Source organism: Nematolebias whitei, chromosome 22 (assembly GCF_014905685.2).
Source record: "Nematolebias whitei isolate Nwh7 chromosome 22, NemWhi1, whole genome shotgun sequence".
NCBI lineage: Eukaryota > Metazoa > Chordata > Actinopteri > Cyprinodontiformes > Rivulidae > Nematolebias > Nematolebias whitei.
In genome coordinates, this window is record NC_056519.1 from 1004637 (window position 1) to 1011011 (window position 6375).

Below are 6375 nucleotides of genomic sequence, written 5' to 3' on the forward strand. Positions count from 1 at the left end.
GTGGTTTGGACATGTCCAGAGGAGGGACAGTGGTTTGGACATGTCCAGAGGAGGGACAGTGGGTATATTGGTAGAAGGATGTTAGAAATTCAGCTGCAGGAAAAAGACAAAGAGGAGACATATGGATGCAGTTAGAGGACATGGAGGTAGTTGGAGTGAGGACAGAGGACACAGAGGACAGAGTGAGATGGAGGAAGACGACTCACTGTGGAGACCGTGATGAGGGCAAAGCCAGAAGAAAAAGAACAAGAAGGACAAGAACAACAAAAGCAACAACAACAAGAAGCAGAACAACAAGCTAACCTCTCAGCTAGCCGTAACAAGACAACAAGCTAGTAAAAAAAAAACAGTTTCCCTGGAAACATTTTTTTCTCAGTGAGTCTGAAATAAGTTTGTGATGTACAAAGATTTGGAGAGCGCTGCTTCACACCGGCTGCAAGATGTATTCAACATATCTGACCCATCAAAATGAAACGATACAGGCTTTGATCCGTTCATGGTGTCTCCATCAGATGTTCTCATCAAGTCACGGTCTTTATAAACAGAAAACTTCTTTACTTCCAGCATCTTCAAAATGAGCTCATCAGTCCAGCTTTTTCCTACACATTCGTATTCTCTCTGTAATCAGCTGCAGCATCTGTGCAGCTCTGCCGTCACGTGTGAACAGGAACACTGAAACATGGATCAGGATCTTATTCTCCGTTTAATCTTCATCAGATCAGCTGGGTGAAATGAGAAGAACAAGACCTGACAGGAGGATAATATTCTGATTCTGGTTCGGTGCAGGACTACATCCAGACTCACACAGGCTCAAACACGTGGGACACGACCTGCGGCACCTGCGGTAACAAGGATTTGGAAAAGACACTCAGCTCTTGTGTTGTGCTAATTTTAACGATTGCTATCTACCTTTCAGCTCATTTTGCCGTGGTTGTGAGTGTGCACACTTTACTAACGTCTCTGGAAGCAGCTGGTGCACATCTGTCCTGGAGAGGCAGAGGAAAATCCTCTGACAGCTAAATCCACAACAGCTTTTAAAAGCAGCAGCAGATTTCCTGCAACTTTGGCTGCTAATTGTGCTGATTGTTTATACGCGAGTCTAGTCTCGTCTAGTACCTCAAACAAAAAGGAACAGCCGATGGTGCTTCTCAGACAAATCACACCGTGCACGGTTTGTCAGGCCAGAGTATTAGGACAAGATTATTTTACAATATGTTGAGAAATGACGGCGCTGCAGCTAACTAGAGAAACTGCATTTCCTGGGAAAAGGCAGTGCGAATGTTCATTGCTGAAGAACTTGCTAAAAAAACAGCTGAAATTAGCTAAAAAACAGCTGAAATTAGCTAAAAAACTGCTGAAATTAGCTAAAAACAGCTGAAATTAGCTAAAAAAAACAGCTGAAATTAGCTAAAAAACAGCTGAAATTAGCTAAAAAAACAGCTGAAATTAGCTAAAAACGTGCTGAAATGTAGCTGAAGTGGAAAAACAAGCCTACGTTAGCAGAAGAAAGCAGGAAGAACACATGTTTTCTGAATTAAGTTTAAATAAGCAGAAAGGAGCACAAGAAATAGGAAACGAGCTAAAACAGCTGAAATTAGCAAAAAACAAAAAACAACAAACAAACATCTAAAAAGTAGCCAAATAGGCAGAAAAAAGCTTAAACTACCAGAAGGAAGTGGAAGGAGCTGAAATGAAATAAGCTAAAAAAATAAATTAATAGTGGAATTGGCTGAAAAAGCTAAATTTAGCGTAAAAAATGGCTAAACAGTAGCTGAAATAGTAGAAAAAGCTGAAACAAGTAGAAATACACTGACAGGAGCATAACAAGCTAAAATACGCAGAAAGACGTTAATTAGACTTTAATTTATCAGAAAACCGATTAAATGAGCTAAAAATGCTAAAATATTAGCTGAAATCATAGAACAAGCTTAAATTAGCAGAAGGCATTGGGGAGAGCACAACTTTGCCCAATTAGGTTGAAAACAAAAAACAAAACAGACATGAGCACAAAAGGGAAAATTATCTGGAAAAAGCTGAAATTAGCTTAAAAAACAGCTGAAAAGGCCGAAAGAAGCTAAAACTAGCAGAAGGAAGTGGAGGGGTCAATGAAACATGTCCTTCTAGTGACGCATGCTCCGAGATGATGGTAATGTGTGCGCCGCCACCTCCAGATCGGCTGCTGTTCTGCACATCTGGTTCATGTTCAGACAAACAAATAGCAGCTGAGTGATGCTGTGAGCAGGTCCCAGCATGCGGGGCTGACGGGCCTGACACCGGCACCAGAACCGTCTAATTCAGCAGCATTAAGTCCTATTGTCAGGCCGCCGTGGGCCGAGTCGTCTGAGCCTCTCATTATGTCAGTGGAAAACTACAACACGTGTATCAAACATCAGGACGGGGGTGCTGAGGGATTGATGGGCTGCTGCCGTTACATTACAACAGATCTCAGATCAGATCTCAGGACAGCTCGTCTTCTTCCACACAGGAAGCTTTAGCTGCAGGGCAACCCGTGGAATCCCTGCACTTAATAATAAGTGTTTTTACCTCCTGCCGCCACAGAGAATCAGTGATAGAAAACAAAACCATGGCTAGAGTTTGGCCCGTTTTACAGATAGTGAGCTAAATGTTTGTGGTAGTAGCTAAGAATGATCCCCAGCACACACCCTGAGCTCAAACAGGTCAACATCTTTATGCAGAACTTTGTCCTGTAAGGTGACGGGTGAGGAGCATTCCTTCCAGAGAAGCTTCTGTCATTTCTTCATGTTCTCGACACAAAACCATTTTCTCTTCTGCATGCTGCCTCTCAGCGAGCAGGTCCCTGGTTCAAATCCCGGCTGGGACCTTTCTGGGTGGAGTTTGCATGTTCTCTCCGTGCATGTGTGGGTTTTCTCCGGGTACTCCAGTTTCCTCCCACAGACCAAAAACATGTTAGACTGATCGGGACTGGTAACTCTAAATTGTCCCAAGGTGGGAGAGAGAATGGTAGTTTGTCCCCATGTGTCCCTGTGATGGACTGGAGACCTGTCCAGGGTGTCCCCCGCCCCTCGCACAGTGATTGCTGGACATGGGCACCGGCGACCCCCGTGACCCAAAATGGAATAAGCGGGTAAAGATAATGGATGGATGTTGTTTTCTGCGCTGCATGTTGTTTTTAATCCCACCGATCACTGAAAGTCCTTGAGACGACCTTCTTTTGGTGTTCTGACCTTTTCCAAAGAAACAAACCAAACTGTAAGAATGTCAGTCGAACAGATCTTAAAAAGCATCTGAGGACATTCTCACATGTGGTTGTTGTTTTAATTTTAAACATGACTAGTGGTACACCAATGTCTACTGACACTGAAAGGTTTGAATAGTGAATGTTTGTAGTTTTGGTAATGACTGTTTTTCTGGACTGGAACTGAACACAGAATTAAAGTAGACCTAAATGTTTTTGATGCAAAATATTCAAGTGGGGAGGAGTTACACTGTGGAGAAGAACAGAGGAAGGTCTTTTTTGATTTTTTCTTGTTTGAGGCAACGCAGCGTGACGGATCCTGGAGAGTCAAGGGGGACATTTTATGCACCAGGTGCACTGAGGAGCCAGGGGGTGGCCAATGGTGGTCTTGACCCCCACAGATTAATATTGGCCACCCCAATCATTTGAAGAAACTAAACTTTTAAGCAAAATAAAAACTAGAAAGTATTGTCCTCAAATGATGAGGAACTGGATAAAAGTTCAATTCAGTTCAGTTTATTTCTAAAGCTCCAAGTGACAACAGAAGTCGTCTCAGACACTGAGCAGAAACATTCATGTATAAAATAATAATTTAACAGGAACATTCATCTATAAAATAATAATTGAACAGAAACATTCATGTATAAAATAATAATTGAACAGAAACATTCATGTATAAAATAATAATTGAACAGAAACTTTCATGTATAAAATAATAATTGAACAGAAACTTTCATGTATAAAATAATAATTGAACAGAAACATTCATGTATAAAATAATAATTTAACAGGAACATTCATCTATAAAATAATAATTGAACAGAAACATTCATGTATAAAATAATAATTGAACATTATTTATCTGAGGAGCAGCTTTGAGTTTAACTCCATCACTGAACTCTCATCTTGAACAAGCATGAAGGCGACAGTGGAAAGAAAAACTCCCTCATGAGGAAGAAACCTTTAGCAGAACCAGGATCAGGACAAGAGGATCATCTGCTTCCACCAGCTGGGTTTGGTAGGAATAGATACACAATGGCAGGTCAAGAATCACATGTTAAGATAGAAATAGTATCAAATGAAAACTGTTCAATTTTAACAATTCATTTAAGGAGATGAGGTCAGTTTGTCCTCTAGTAGTCTAAGTCTATAGCAGCAGAACAAGCCAACCCTAACTATAGGATTTATCAAAAAGGAAAGTCTTAATCCCAGTCTTCAAACTGGACAATGTGTCAGCCTCATGGACAGAAACTGGAAGTTGGCTCCACAAGAGAGGAGCCTGAGAACTGAAAGACACCCTGCTCCTATAAAGAATTTAATTAGGCTGAAAGTCGCAGAAATTACCATGAAATCTTGAATTTATCTGAAAACAGCTAAAATTAGCTTAAAATATTAAAAAGCTGGCTAAAAAGGTAGAACAAGCTTAAATTAGCAGAAGAACATAGAAAGAACATTTTTGTCCAATTAAGCTGGAAGAAGCAGAGATGAGCCCAAAAAGTGGATGTTATCTGAAAAAAGCTGAAATTTGCAAAAACAGACGAAAAGTGGCTAAAAAAGGAAAAACAAGCTTAAATTTCCACAAGGAAGTGGAGAGAGCACATTTTTGCTGAATTATGTTGAAAAAGTTGAAATGAGTGCAACAAATGTGGAATTAACCAAAAAAGCTAAAATTATCATAAAAACAGCTAAATAGTAGCTTAAATAGCAGAAAAGCTGAAATTAGCAGAAAAAAGATAGAAGAAGCACAAAAAATGTTTTAGTTAGCAGAAATAATCTGAAAGGAACACAAAACAGCTGAAAAAACAGCTGAAAGTAGCTGAAAGTAGTTGAAAACAGTTAAAATTTTCATCATGAAGCTGAAAGAAGCTGAAGCAGAACAAAATGTGAAAGAAGCAGTAACAGATCTAAAGATCTGAAGGATGGAAAATGAGCTCAGTTCATTTTCTATGAGGAATAAATGTCGGAAAAGGCTAAATATTTGAAAAAGCTAAAGTTGCACCAACACCAGAAGTCAGAGCAGGATTGTCCTGAAAGAGCCGAACATTTTGATTCATGATTTGTTAAAACAGCTGAAAACTGCCAGACAAGAAAGACACCAAAGAATGAGCAGAAGAAAAACGGATCACAATAGTGAGAATGCTTCCCAAACCTTCACACACCATCTGACCTCAGAGACAGACTCAGGTGTCTTCAGGTGTCTTCAGTCTGTAATCAGTCAGTCTGCTTGTTTAAAAGGTGACAGGTAGTCACAGGGCTGAGTGGTATCATGGACCAAAGGAAGCTGAGGACAGAGTGTCTCAGGTAGTTAGAAACAGAATGATTGACAGCAGGTTAAAGACTGTCAGACCATCTTCATCAGCCAGATGTTCCTATGCACAGATCATTCAGAACTTTCCATAGGACTGGAGACACCTCCCTGTATGTGTCCACAAGAGGACAATCGATGACAAACTGAAGAGACGGATAACGTAAATATTAATCAGAGTCCAGAACAACTCCTGAAAAGATCAGAGGGGAAATTCAAGGTCAAAGGTCATCAGATCACACCGTCAGTCTGTTGGAGACTAAGTGGACTGAGCGGAGGACACCAAGTCTTTAAAGACTAACTGGAATTTGTCAAAATGCACGTTGAGAAGAAAAATCACTTGTGAAACAATGTCTCTGGGACAGATAAGACAAAACTAGACTTAAGACTGGACTAAAACTGGACTTTGACCACACGTCCCATCAGCTTTGAGTTCACAGAGTCAACACTGAAACAAACTGGACCTACAGTGGAACATGGAGGAGGCTCGGTTCTGTTCTGGACATGGGTTTCTGCATTTGGGTCAAGATGTCCTGAATCTGTGCAGAGTACAATGAAATCTCAAGACTTTCAAAGCACTCTGGAGATAAGTGTGCTGGATAATGACTCAAAACACAGCTAACAACATCAAGACTGGATCAGAACCAAACACTGGACAGTTCTGAAGAGTCCCTCTGAGCCCTGATATAAATCCTGCTGAACATCTGAGGAAGGAGCTGAAATATCTGGAGGAGGAACCTTCAGACTTGAGACAGATGGAGAAGTTTGATCAGGAGGAGTGGACTAGAACACCTGATGACGGGTGGCCAGAACACCTGAGGTCAGGTGGACTAGAACACATCTGGACAGGTGG

At 40.8% G+C, this 6375-nt stretch overlaps 1 protein-coding gene across 1 annotated transcript in view; it reads right to left on the minus strand.

Moving 5' to 3' along the window:
* LOC119428422 (filamin-C) overlaps positions 1 to 6375 on the minus strand; it is a 92610-nt gene that overhangs the window by 21650 nt on the left and 64585 nt on the right. The gene's annotated exons all lie outside the window — the stretch shown is intronic.